This window comes from Amblyraja radiata, unplaced genomic scaffold (genome assembly GCF_010909765.2).
Source record: "Amblyraja radiata isolate CabotCenter1 unplaced genomic scaffold, sAmbRad1.1.pri S71, whole genome shotgun sequence".
Lineage (NCBI taxonomy): Eukaryota > Metazoa > Chordata > Chondrichthyes > Rajiformes > Rajidae > Amblyraja > Amblyraja radiata.
This window is the reverse complement of record NW_022630165.1, coordinates 285,943-299,141: the sequence shown is the minus strand read 5'-3', so window position 1 is coordinate 299,141 and position 13,199 is coordinate 285,943.

Below are 13,199 nucleotides of genomic sequence, written 5' to 3'. Positions count from 1 at the left end.
ACGAGCAAAGGCTGTGATGGCTGACGTTAGGAGCCTTAGGATCCGCTGTAGCTTGAGTTCTTGGGGCTGGATGTGTGACCCACATGCCCCCAGATTTGGCTGTTGACACTTTTTACTTTGAGGGCCTCACCGTTTTCTGGTGCTGTGTTGTTTCAGCACCTCAGCGAGCACCTTTTCCAGTAATGGTTGATGCTGGCCGCCATTCTTGGTTCCAGCGGTGCTCCAGCCCGTGGGGTTGCTACAAGCGGCCCATCACACCCAACAGCTCTTCATGTTCCTGCACCCTTGGCATACTCCCGAATTCGTCCGCCTGCCCCTGTTCCAGACCAGCCCAGCCCTGGTCACCAATGCTAGCCTCCAGTAATGAGGGAGCAAAGGGCAGTGCATGAGGCACTGTGGAGGGGGTGCCTGACCTCCCTCCGCGAGAGCGCTCTTTCTGCGCATCTCGCTGGAGCTGCTCCAATTGCTGTTGGATGCAGCTCAGGCGGCTGTCTCTCCTCCATTTAGGTGGAGACATGTCCCCGTCCGACGAATCGGACGCCACCGGCCGGATGCCTGTTCGGATGGCTAGACATCCAGCCCGCAGTTCAGGCACTAGCGGGACTGGGCTCGGCGCGGTGATGGGGATAGCGGGGCGCCCGGTAATTGTTCCTACCGCCTGTTGCTGCCCCCCTTGTAATGGAACGCTCCTCCGCTGGAGTCGAGCGGGGGACAGGTTCTTCTGGAGCTTTTTCCTTGTAGATGCGAGAGCGCCCCTCAAGCAGCGCGTCTCGCAGGCACTTGCTCCGTGAGCCGCTCCAGCGGCTCAGGCGGCTCTCTCTCCGCCCGTGCGGGTGGAGAGACGTCCCGTCCGACATCGGGAACACCTGCCGGATGCCTCTCGAGTGGCTATGCGTCCAGCCCGCTGCTTCAGGTACAAGCGGGCTGGCCTCGGCACGGTGTCGGGGAATTACGGAACACCGGGCAACGCTCCTACCGCCTGTTGCTGCCCCCCTCCCCGACGGGAAAACGGGGGACAGTTTTGTTCCAGAGCCTTTTTCTCTGCCTGTAAAAAACACAAGCAGAAAAAGGCTCACCTGTAAAAGAAAACCCGACCTCAGGATACTCACCTGACGGTCCGGTTCATGCTGTAACGGGACAGCCTAATTTCCGTTGCAAGCCGCTGTTGCACTGCTGGCGTAATGCCGCGCCTGCGCACTGAGCGGGTTCTTCACGTAGTCAGTCACGTGACTCCGAAGTAAAATTGGCTATCATCGGCATAAGAGTGAAAAGAGATGCCATGCCTTCTAAGAATGGAACCCAGAGGAAGTAGGTATAGTGAGAAAAGCAGGGGCCCTAAAATTGAGCCCTGTGGAACCCCATATGACAGAGGAGTGGAGGAGGATTCAAAACCAGCAAGACTTACACACATGGTTCTGTCTGCCAGATAGGACCTGAACCATCCCGGGCACTGCCACAGATGCCCACTAGGTGCTGTAATCAGGATATTAAGGTTATAATATAGGATTATAGGCTTATTGTACATCAGAAATCACTTGTCCATCAAACATATTTAAAAAGCAAGAGGATGTAGTTTGTTTAGTACTTCATTTCATAATTTCATAAACTCATTATTAATAGGAGCAGAATTAGGCCATTCGGCCCAATGAGTCTACTCTGTCATTCCATGATGGCTGATCTATCTTTCCCTCTCAACCCCATTCTCCTGCCTTCTCCCCATAATCCCTCATACCCATACTAATCAAGAATCTATCAATCTCCATCTTAAAATTAGTGGCAATGAAATCCACAGATTTACTGCCCTCTGACAAAATAAATCCCTCCTCATCTCCTTTCTAAAGGCATGTCCTTTTAACCTGAGGCTGTGCCCTCACGTCCTAGACTCTTCCACTAGTGGAAACATCCTCTCCACATCCACTCTATCCAAGCCTTTCACTATTCAGTAAGTTTCAATGAGGTGCCCCCTCATCCTTCTAAGCTCCAGCGAGTACAGGCCCAGTGCTGTCAAACGCTCATCATTCATCTATGACTGGGAAAGGTTTAACTGATTACAGGTGGCGCAGCGGTAGAGTTGCTGCCTTACATCACCTGCAGCGTCGGAGACCCCGTTTTGATCCTATGGGTGCTGTCTGTACAGCAAACGCCTGGATTTCTATTAAGTTTAAAGACTTTTGTTCCTTTGTGCCCTGTTCTATCTGTGCGGTCACAGCTGAGCTTTTAAAATCGCACAGTTTAAACAGATTGCATGAGGGAAATTGATCGGCTAGATGTACAGAAACTCTTGCTCAGAGTAGGGGAACTGAGAACAAGAGGTCATAGGTTTAAGGTGAAGGGGGAAAGATTTAATAGGAATCTGAGGGGTAACTTTTTCACTCAGTGGGTGTATGGAACGAGCTGCCGGAGTAGATAGTTGAGGCAGGGACTATCGCAACATTTAAGAAACAGTTTGACAGTTACATGCATAAGGCAGGTTTGGAGGGATATGGACCAAATGCAGGCAGGTGGACTAGTGTAGATGGGACAAGTTGGGCTGAAGGGCCTAGTTTCCACACTGTGTCACTCCAACTGACAGGGCCCTTCCCACAGCAACTGATTACGTGCTGTCAGAAATCTCTGTAATCTTAACGTTGTTGTAACTAAAGTGTGATTCTTGCTTTCATGGGAAAATTACCCTCCTGCCTCCCAACACCTACTTATCCCTTATATTCCTTTGTAAAGTGACACCTCCTAATATACAATTCCCTTCACCGATGACCTGCCTTGTGTTGTAAAAATCAATGCATTTGAAACTTATTGAGCTGGAATGTATACCATGATAGAAACAAAAGTAACTCAGCGGGATAGGCAGCCTCTCTGGAGAGCTAAATCGCCCTAAACCTCACAGCAACTTTTGAGATTTTACACAAAGCACTATTCAGATAGACATATTCTTGATTCTGCCCCTAGAATGTATGAGGCAGCATCTCTAAACTGAACAAAACTAAATCTGTTAATCTCTGCGTTCTTCTTCTCCTTAAGGTCATAAGGTCATATGTGATAGGAGCAGAATTAGGCATTCGGCCCATCAAGTCTACTCCGCCATTCAATCACAGCTGATCTATTAGGTATGTTACAAAAGTTACCTTCAGCGGCGCTGCAGTTCTGTCACTGGCCGTGTGCGCGACTTTGGCGCCTTTGAGGGGGGGGGGGGCGGGGTTAAAATGCAGTTTTCTCCTGCCTGCCGGAATTTTATTTTCTCGGGCTGCTAACTTATGCTGAAGAATTATTCCGATTGCCGTTCTGTGAATTTTTTTATAAACTTCACTGGACAATTTCAGCGCTGGAGTAAAATAAAAATCAGCTTCTAATGCCGTGAACGCCGACAACGGGGACGGATTTCGGGTACGGGACAGCTAAAGGTAAGCCGTTTATTTTACATATAAACATGCTTCGTAGGATGACCTTAATCCAAATTTTACGTTGCGAAAAGGTGATTTGGGCCCCATACGAACCGGCAGTGTTTTTCCTGCCGATATGGGGTTTAAATTCACCGCAAATGCAACGTTCCAATGGATCGCGTTCCACAAACTCCCACTCGCAAGATTATTTAAATGCCCATTCATTTATGGGAATTAAACACTAAATTCCTTCCATTTGGCCTATAAATTCATGACAACAAGATTTAAAATCATATGATATTGTGAATTCTTGTGTGAATGTTATTTGGACACTTAGGCTATTTAAAAATGTTAATCTTTTCTTAAGAAATGGATAGATGTTTAGATCTAGTAATTGAATTTTGTAATTAGCTACAATTAGGTAACTAACTAATTATATGCTTTAATTTCAGGCAATCCAAGTAAGATTGTTTCATATTTGTCTCAGAATGCTTCAATCTATAATAACTGAAAATTTCTTTCAATTCTCTTAATTTTTAAGAAAGTTATGGGCTTTTGACTGTCCTCGATCATAGCTTTTGTGTTCAGTCAATGTAAATGCAATAGGGAACACGATGCTAATCTCCGAGTATGAAAATGGCCATATCTTTTTTTATACTGAAGATATGAAAGTGAATTAGGTGTCAAATTATACTTCTTTTTATGCTTTATCTTATGGGATAAATTGCAGACTTGATTTTTAACATCTCAAAATTTTGGAAGATTGCTAGATCTACCTCTCCCTCCTAACCCCATCCTCCTGCCTTCTCCCATCACCTGACACACGTAGTAATTAAGAAGTTTTCGCTTACATCAGGACTCCTTCTTCTCCCCTCTCCCATCACCTTGTCCCTGAGTGATCCATACAGCTGGTTTATATATGTTCTATGATTAAACAATGGTGGGTGTTTACATTATCTGGGTGAGGGGCAGTCAACCCCTTAGCAACTCCCTAGCTAATCTATCTCTTAGCAACTTCTTAGTAGCCTCTTAGCAACTCCCCAGCCAATCAACCCTCAGCAGCCCCTCAGCAACTTCATCATATGTTTCAGTCATTGTGTCTCAACCATATCTACTGTATATTTTTGGCTATTGCAGGACTCAGCATCTGGCAGATGCACCATTCTCCAATTGGCATGTAACCAACAAAGTTAATGCTCAGTAAATATGTTGCAGTGTCCACATAGTCCAGTATCGCAACATCCTCTCTGGTTCTGAAATTTACTCCAACATTGCGGACAAGCAAGGCCGACCATGATCTTATGAAACCCCGCAGCAGGTTTGAGAGGCGTAACATCTCATTCCTGCTCCTTGTGTGGTTGATGATCAGAGTCACTCAGGGAGGTCAAACGTTACTTATGTCCCCCACCTCGATGTGTGTCCCTTTCTCCCACCGTCTCATACCCCACCCCCATTTACGTCAGTCCTCTCACCGACCAAAACAGAACTGGCATCTGCAGTGTCTTGCTATACATTACATCTGCTCCACAGCAAAATTTCCTCAAGGTGTGCCTACTTTGAACACGTTCTCCTCCTCTTTAAGGTGAAGGGTAAAAGATTTAAGAGGAATCAGAGGGGTAACTTTTTCTACACAAAGTGTGGTGGGTGTATGGAACGAGCTGCCGGAGGAGATAGAATAGAATAGAATGCCTTTTATTGTCATTCAAACAGCTTGGTTTGAAAAAAATTGCATTTCTACAGTTTTAACATTACAAAATAACCCAAGACCCACCCTTAACACAATTTACACAAACATCCATCACAGTGAGTTTCCAACACCTCTTCACTGTGATGGAAGGCAAAAGTCTTATCTCTTCCCTTTGTTCTTCTCCCGCGGTCCAGCAGTCCAACTGCAACATCGAGGCGACTGGGGCTCCCGATGTTAAAGCCCCCGTCGGGCGATGGTAAATCCCGTGACCGTTAAGCCACGCCGGGCGATGTTAGGCCCCCGCTCCTTGTCATTTCACAACGTGATTCCAGCGGGAGAAGTTACCGCTGCGGGAGCACCGAAAAACGGTCTCCCACCAGGGACCTGTGAGCTCCGGATGTTCCTATCCACTGGGCCTGCGGCCGGAGCCTATGAAGCTCTGAAGTCCGGTCGCAGCCGCGCGCCACCACACCTCTCCCCGTTCCGAAGTTGGCCAGCTCCGCGATGGTGAGTCTGCAGGCTCCGTGACTGGAGCCCTCGGGTTAGTTCCATCTGGAGGCCGCCGCCGGATCCACAATGTCAGGCCCAACGATATCGGAGACCCGACAGGGAAAAAGTTGAGTCCCCCGTACAGGGAAGAGATTAAACGGTTTCCCCCACCCACCACATATACACAGCTAAAAAATTATAAAAACTAGAATCAACTCATACATTTAATGAGACAAAAATTAAAAAAAAGACAGACGGACTACAGTCGAGCCGCTGCCGTTAGGCGCCACCACACCACATAGTTGAGGCACGGACATCTCCGACACCTCCCTCCCCTTTCTTGATCTCAGTCTCCATCACAGGAAATAGACTATTGACTGACGTCTATTACAAATCCACTGACTCACACAACTATCTTGACTACACTTCTTCCCACCCTGCTGCCTGCAAAGACTCTAACCCCTACTCCCAATTCCTCCATCTACGCCGCACCTGTGCCCTAGATGAGGTGTTTCACACCAGGACATGCGAGATGTCCTCATTGTTAAGGGAATGGGGGTTCTCCTCACCCATCACAAATGAAGCTCTTTCGCATGTCTCCTCGGTACCCCTTGCTCTGCTCTTACTGCTTCTCCCCTTTGTCACAACAGAGAGCCCCAAGTCCTTACCTTCCACCCCATCAGCCGTTGCATACAACACAAAATCCTTTGAAAATTTCGCTACTTCCAACGGGTTCCCACCGCCAGCCACATTTTCCCATCTCCACCCCTTTCTGCCTTCCACAGAGACCGTTCCCTCCGCAAACCCCTGGTTAACTCATCCCTTCTCACCCAAACCACCCCTTCCCCAGGTACCTTCCCCTGCAACGGCAGGAGATGCCACACCTGTCCCTATACCTCCTCCCTCGACTCTTCCCAGGGACCCGACAGTCCTTTCAGGTTACACAGAGATTCGCTTGCACCTCATCCAACCTCATCTACTGTATCGGTTGCTCAAGATGTGATCTCTTATACATCGGCGAGACCAAACGCAGACTGGGCGATCGATTCGCGGAACACCTTCGCTCAGCCAGCCTGAACCTACCTGATCTCCCGGTTGCTGAACACTTTAATTCTCCTTACCATTCCTAAACAGACCTTCCTGTCCTAGGTCTCCTCCATTGTCAGAGTGAGGCTAAATGCAAATTGGAGGAACAGCATCTCATATTTCGCTTGGGCAGCTTACAGCCTAGTGGTATGATACTGATTTCTCTCACTTCAGGTAGCCCCTGGCATTCCTTCTCTCTCTATCTCTCCCCCACCCAAGTTGCTCTAGCTTCTCGTTTTCACCCGACAAACAGCTAACAATGGCCTGTTTCCTTTATCATTGTTACGTTTTGCATATCTTTCATTCATTAGTCTTTGTCTCTCCACATCACCGTCTATATCTCTTGTTTGCCTTATCGCTAATCAGTCTGAAGAAGGGTCTCGACCCGAAATGTCACCCATTCCTTCTCTCCAGAGATGCTGCCTGTCCCGCTGAGTTAAGCTTTTTGTGTCTATCTTTGGTTTAAAACAGCATCTGCTGTTCCTTCCTACACAGTTAGATGGATACATGGATAGAGCAGGTTTGGAGGGATATGGGGGGAAGTGTGGGCAGGTGGGACTAGTATAGTTGGGACATGTTGGGCAGTGTGGGCAAGTTGGGGTGAAGGGCCTGTTTCCATGCTGTATTACCCTATGACTCTATGACTCTCTCCCATGAGAGTTCTGCACCATCCTCTCTCTCTGTGTGATTTCTCCTGCTCTCCGTCTCTATTTTTTGCATTTCTTTCTTTCCTTTCTTCTATATCTCTCTATGTCACCATCTATACCTCTCCTTTCCATCTCCCCTGATTCTCAGCCTTAACAAGGGTCTTGACCTGAAACCTCATCCATTCCTTCTCTCCAGAGATGCAGCCTGACCCGCTGAGTTACTCCAGCATAATTTGTCTATCTCCGGGATTGGACGGTTGGGATGCACTGACTGGAATCATTAAATGAAACCAACACTGACTGGGGATTAGATGCAGCAACATTCTCCAACAGACCATCTCCCAAGATATCTACACTCATTCCTCAACTCACTGTGATATGGGTTTGATGCCAACATTCATTACCAGGGATAAAGAATCGTTTAAAGGTTCAAATGGAAATCGGAATAAATATGACTAAATATGACACAGAAGGCTGTGGAGGCCGTCATTTGATATTGTTTAAGGCAGGGAAAGATAGATTCTTGATTAGTACGGTTGTCAGCGGTTATGGGGAGAAGGCGGGGGGGGGGGGGTAAAACAATCAGATTAATGTGGCGGAGAGCTTAGTATAGTTTGATTTAGATATACATCATGGAAACAGGCCCTTCAGCCCACATATACATCATGGAAACAGGCCCTTCAGCCCACATATACATAATGGAAACAGACCCTTCAGCCCACATATACATCATGGAAACAGGCCCTTCAGCCCACATATACATCACGGAAACGGGCCCTTCAGCCCACATATACATCATGGAAACAGGCCCTTCAGCCCACATATACATCATGGAAACAGGCCCTTCAGCCCACATATACATCATGGAAACAGACCCTTCAGCCCACATATACATCATGGAAACAGGCCCTTCAGCCCACATATACATCACGGAAACGGGCCCTTCAGCCCACATATACATCATGGAAACAGGCCCTTCAGCCCACATATACATCATGGAAACATGCCCTTCAGCCCACCATTGAAGAGAAAGGTGTTTCAACAGTTTGAAATTCGAGCATAAGTGTATGACTTCCCAGTGCCAACTCCCTGCTTTCCACCTGTCCCCTCAATAGCTGCCAAACGTTCAAAAAGCAAGGCTGGCTATGATTTCATGAAGTCCCTCCGCAGATTTGAAGAACTCAAGTACTTACACTTGGTGGACGCAAAAAGCTGGACTAACTAATCCAGAACAAGGGGTTACAGTTTAAAGATAAGGGGGAAGTCTTTTAGGACCGAGATAGAAAAACATTTTTCACACAGAGAGTGGTGAATCTGTGGAATTCTCTGCCACAGAAGATAGTTGAGGGCAGTTCATTGGCTATATTTAAGAGGGAGTTAGATGTGGCTAAAGGGATCAGGGGGTATGGAGAGAAGGCAGGTACAGGACACTGAGTTGGATGATCAGCCATGATCATATTGAATGGCGGTGCAGGCTCGAAGGGCCGAATGGCCTACTCCTGCACCTATTTTCTATGTTTCAATGTTTCTACGGCAGCATCTCTGGAGAGAAGGAACGGGTGAGGTGTCGGGTCAAGACCCTTTTTCAGACTGAGAGTCAGGGAAAAGTGAAACGAGATATATATAGACGGTGATGTAGAGAGAGATATAGTGTAGGAAGGAACTGCAGATGCTGGTTTAAACTGAAGATAGACACAAACAGCTGGAGTAACTCAGCGGGACAAGGCAGCGCCTCTGGAGAGAAGGAATGGGTGATGTTTCAGGTCGAGACCCTTCTTCAGATTTATACACTTGACACACTGTTACACTTATACACAGAAAAAACCCACTTGCTCCTTGATGTGACCATTTAAACGGACCACTCGTGCCCACTGATGCTGGTTTAGTTTAGTTTAGTTACAGTGTGGAAACAGGCTCTTCGGCCCACCGAGTCTGCACCGACCAGCGATCGCCGCACACTAACACTGTCCGACACACACTAGGGACAATTTAAAAAAAACATTTATACCAAGCCAATTAACCTATAAACTGCACGTCTTTGGAGTGAGTGAGGAAACTGAAGATCTCGGAGAAAACCCACGCAGGTCACGGGGAGAACGTACAAACTCCGCACAGACAGCACCCGGGATCAAACACGGTTCTCTGATGCTGTGAGGCAGCATTCCTAGTAATCCCATGTTCTCCACGCGGGCGTTATCATTTTCATATCAAAGAGTACACATTGTATTCATCGGCAAGCATACACACACTGCTGGATTTCCAATGCAAGGAACGTCATTGCTTTGCGGGTTCAACTAGTTAGACTGAGGACCATTTGTTCACGTTAAGAGTTAGTTGTTGTTCAGTTCAACTTATTTCAGTTTAGTTTATTGTCACGTGTATCGAGGTACAGTGAAATGCTTTTTGTAGCGTGCCATCCAGTCAGCCGAAAGACAATACAGGATTACAATCGAGCTGTTTACAGTGTATAGATACATGATAAGGGAATAATGTTTAGTGCAAGGTAAAGTCTGATCAAGGATAGTCCGAGGACCACCAAAGAGGTAGATAATAGTTCAGCACTGCTCTCTGGTTGTGGGAGGATACATAGATACATAAACAATAGGTACAGCAGCAGGCCATTCGGCCCTTCGAGCCAGACCACCATTCAATGTGACCAGGGTATCATCCACAACCAGTACCCAATTCCTGCCCTCTCCCCATATTCCTTGATTCCGCTAGCTCTAAGAATGCCCAGTGAAAGGGCCTGCATTCCCTTCTGAGGCAGAGAATTCCACAAATTCACAACTCTCTGGATGAAAAAGTTTTTCCTCATCTCAGTTCTAAATGGCCTACCCCTTATTCTTAAACTGTGGCCCCTGGTTTTGAACTCCCCCAACATCGGGAACATATTTCCTGCATCTAGCGTGTCCAAACCCTTAATAATTTTATGTTTCTGTAAGACACCCTCTCATCCTTCTAAATTCAAGTGAATACAAGCTCAGTTGCTCCATTCTTTCATCATATGACAGTCCCGTCATCCCAGGAATTAAGCTTGCAAACCTATGCTGCACTCCCTGAATTGCAAGAATGTCCTTCCTCAAATTAGGAGACCAAAACTGCACACAATACTCAAGGTGTGGTCTCACCAGAGTGCAGAAGGACATATTTGCTCCTATATTTAAATCCTCTCGTTATGAAGGCCAACATGCCATTAGCATTCTTCGCTGCCTGCTGTACCTGTATGCTTACTTTCAGTGTCATGCACATAGACACCCAAGTGTTGTTGCACCTCCCCTTTTCCTAATCTGACACCATTCAGATAATAATCTGTCTTCTTGTTCTTGCCACCAAAGTGAATAACCTCACATTTATCCACATTATGCTGCATCTGCCATGCATCTGCCCACTCACCCAACCTGTCCAAGTCACCCTGCATCCTCATAGCATCCTCTTCACTGTTCACGCTGCCACCCATCTTTGTGTCATCTGCAAATTTGCTAATGTTACTTTTAATTCCTTCATCTAAATTAATAATTTATATTGTAAATATCTGCGTTCCCAGCACCAAGCCTTGTGACACCTCACGAGCAAAGATCCTATAGCGGAGCAAGATAGACCACTCCTGCAAAATCCAATGGACTGATGTGTAGTACACAACATAGCCCACTAGTCACTGCCTGCCATTCTGAAAGGGACCCGTTAATCCCTACTCTTTGTTTCCTGTCTGCCAACCAATCTTCTGTCCATGTCAATACCCTAACCCCAATACCATGTGCTCTAATTTTGCAAACTAATCTCCTGTGTGGGATCTTATCAAAAGCTTTCTAATAGTCCAGGTACACTACATCCACAGGATGTATTTATTTATTTATTTATTTAATTCTTATTTCGGACAGAATAAAAGAATAAAAAGCAAGTGTGAAACAGCATACAAAAAACAAAACAAGAATATTTATCAAGTGTCATAAACAATATCTATAAATAAATGAAATCGTATGTGTCCGAAAAGGAGCAGGAAGAAGCCAAAGCTTATTAATTCCCACCTCTTATTCAACTGCTTATAATGATCTTATACAAATTTAGCAGCTATATGTACACCATATGTACACCAGCAGCTATATGTACACCAAATTATTTACATTTATACACTAATCAAATATTTACAAAGCCATACAAGAAAGAGAGAAAAAAAGAAAAAAGAAAAGAAAAAAACCCTCATATACTATACACTATGTTAGTCATATATACAACCCATCACCCTATAATCACCCTTCCCAATACAATCAGTATAACAAATATCCCACTCACAATCACCTAGCCTCATCCCAATATCCTTTTAACCAAGTGTTTTTGTACATCTTTTTAAACTGAATTATGCTTGTGCTAAGTTTTATCTCCTGTCACAGACCATTCCACAAATTCACACCACAGATTGCTATGCACATACATTTAAGAGTTGTTCTGACATTGAGTTTTTTAAATTATGTTCCCCTCTCAAATTATACCCACCCTGTCTTTCCATAAACAGTTTTTGTATATTTCTTGGAAGTAAATTATTTCTTGTTTTTTACATGATTTGCGCAGTCTTAAATTTAACCAGATCGGTGAACTTCAGTGTATGTGACTTTAAGAATAATAAATTGGTATGTTGAAGATATCCAACGTTATTGATAATTCTTATTGCTCTTTTTTGTAATGTGCATAACGGCTGTAAGTTGGTTTTGTAGGTGTTACCCCATATCTCCACACAGTAACTCAGATATGGCAATGTGAGTGTACTATACAGGGTATGTAATAATTTGTGGTCCAGAATGTGTCTTGATTTTCCCAATATTGCTACAGACTTTGCCAGTTTTGCTTTGACGTGGTTTATATGTGGTTTCCAGCAGATTTTGTGGTCTAAGATCACACCAAGAAATGTATTTTCATATACTCTTTCTATACTTATGTTATCTATTTTCAATTGTACTCAGGATGGTTGAGTTGCCTGATAACAGCTGGGAAGAAACTGCCCCTGAAGCTGGAGGCGTGTGTTTTCACACTTCCATACCTTTTGCCTGATGGGAGAATGTTAAATATTTAACACTGGAAGAGAACTAGCTTGTCTCTATCTTCACTGAAGACCCGACTCCAGTGAATACACATCACCAGATTAAATATTAAACATGTAAGTAGGAACCGCAGGTGCTGGTTTACAAGGAAGATAGACACAAAGCACCAGAGTAACTCAGTGGGTCAGGTAGCATCCCTGGAGAGAAGGAACTGGTGACGTTTCGGGTTGAGACCCATCTTCAAACCTGGAGGGTCCCGACCTCGCCCCTAATGAAGACTCATAAATTGATGTTCAATAGTGATAAGAACACAATTAGGCCATTCGGCCCATCAAGTCTACTCCGCCATTCAATTGTGATCGATCCACCTCTCCTTCTCAACCCCATTCTCCTGCCTTCTCCCCATAGCCCTAGATGACCCGAAAAGTCGCCTGTTCCTTTTCTCCAGAGATGCTGCCTGACCCGCTGAGTTACTCCACCATTTTGTGTCTATCTTCACCAGTTTAAACCACGGGGCAGGTTAATTTTTCACACGGGCGGCTAGGGGTGGTGATAGAAATAGATGCAATCATATTTTTTGTAAGAGGCATTTAGTTAGATATGGATTGGAGGAATAATGGATTATGTACAGGCAGTTAATTTCATGTGTTCTATGAGAAGAATAAGGATATTCGGCCCATCAACTACTCTGCCACTCAATCATGGCTAATCTATCTTTCCCTCTCAATACCCAATCTCCTGCCTTCCCCCCATAACTCCTGACACCCGTGCTAAATATCCATTGACTTGGCCTCCACAGACGTCTGCTGTCATACTATCCAGCACATATACGGTGGGCCGAAGGGCTTGTTCCTGTGCTGTAATATGGTGAATTCTCCGT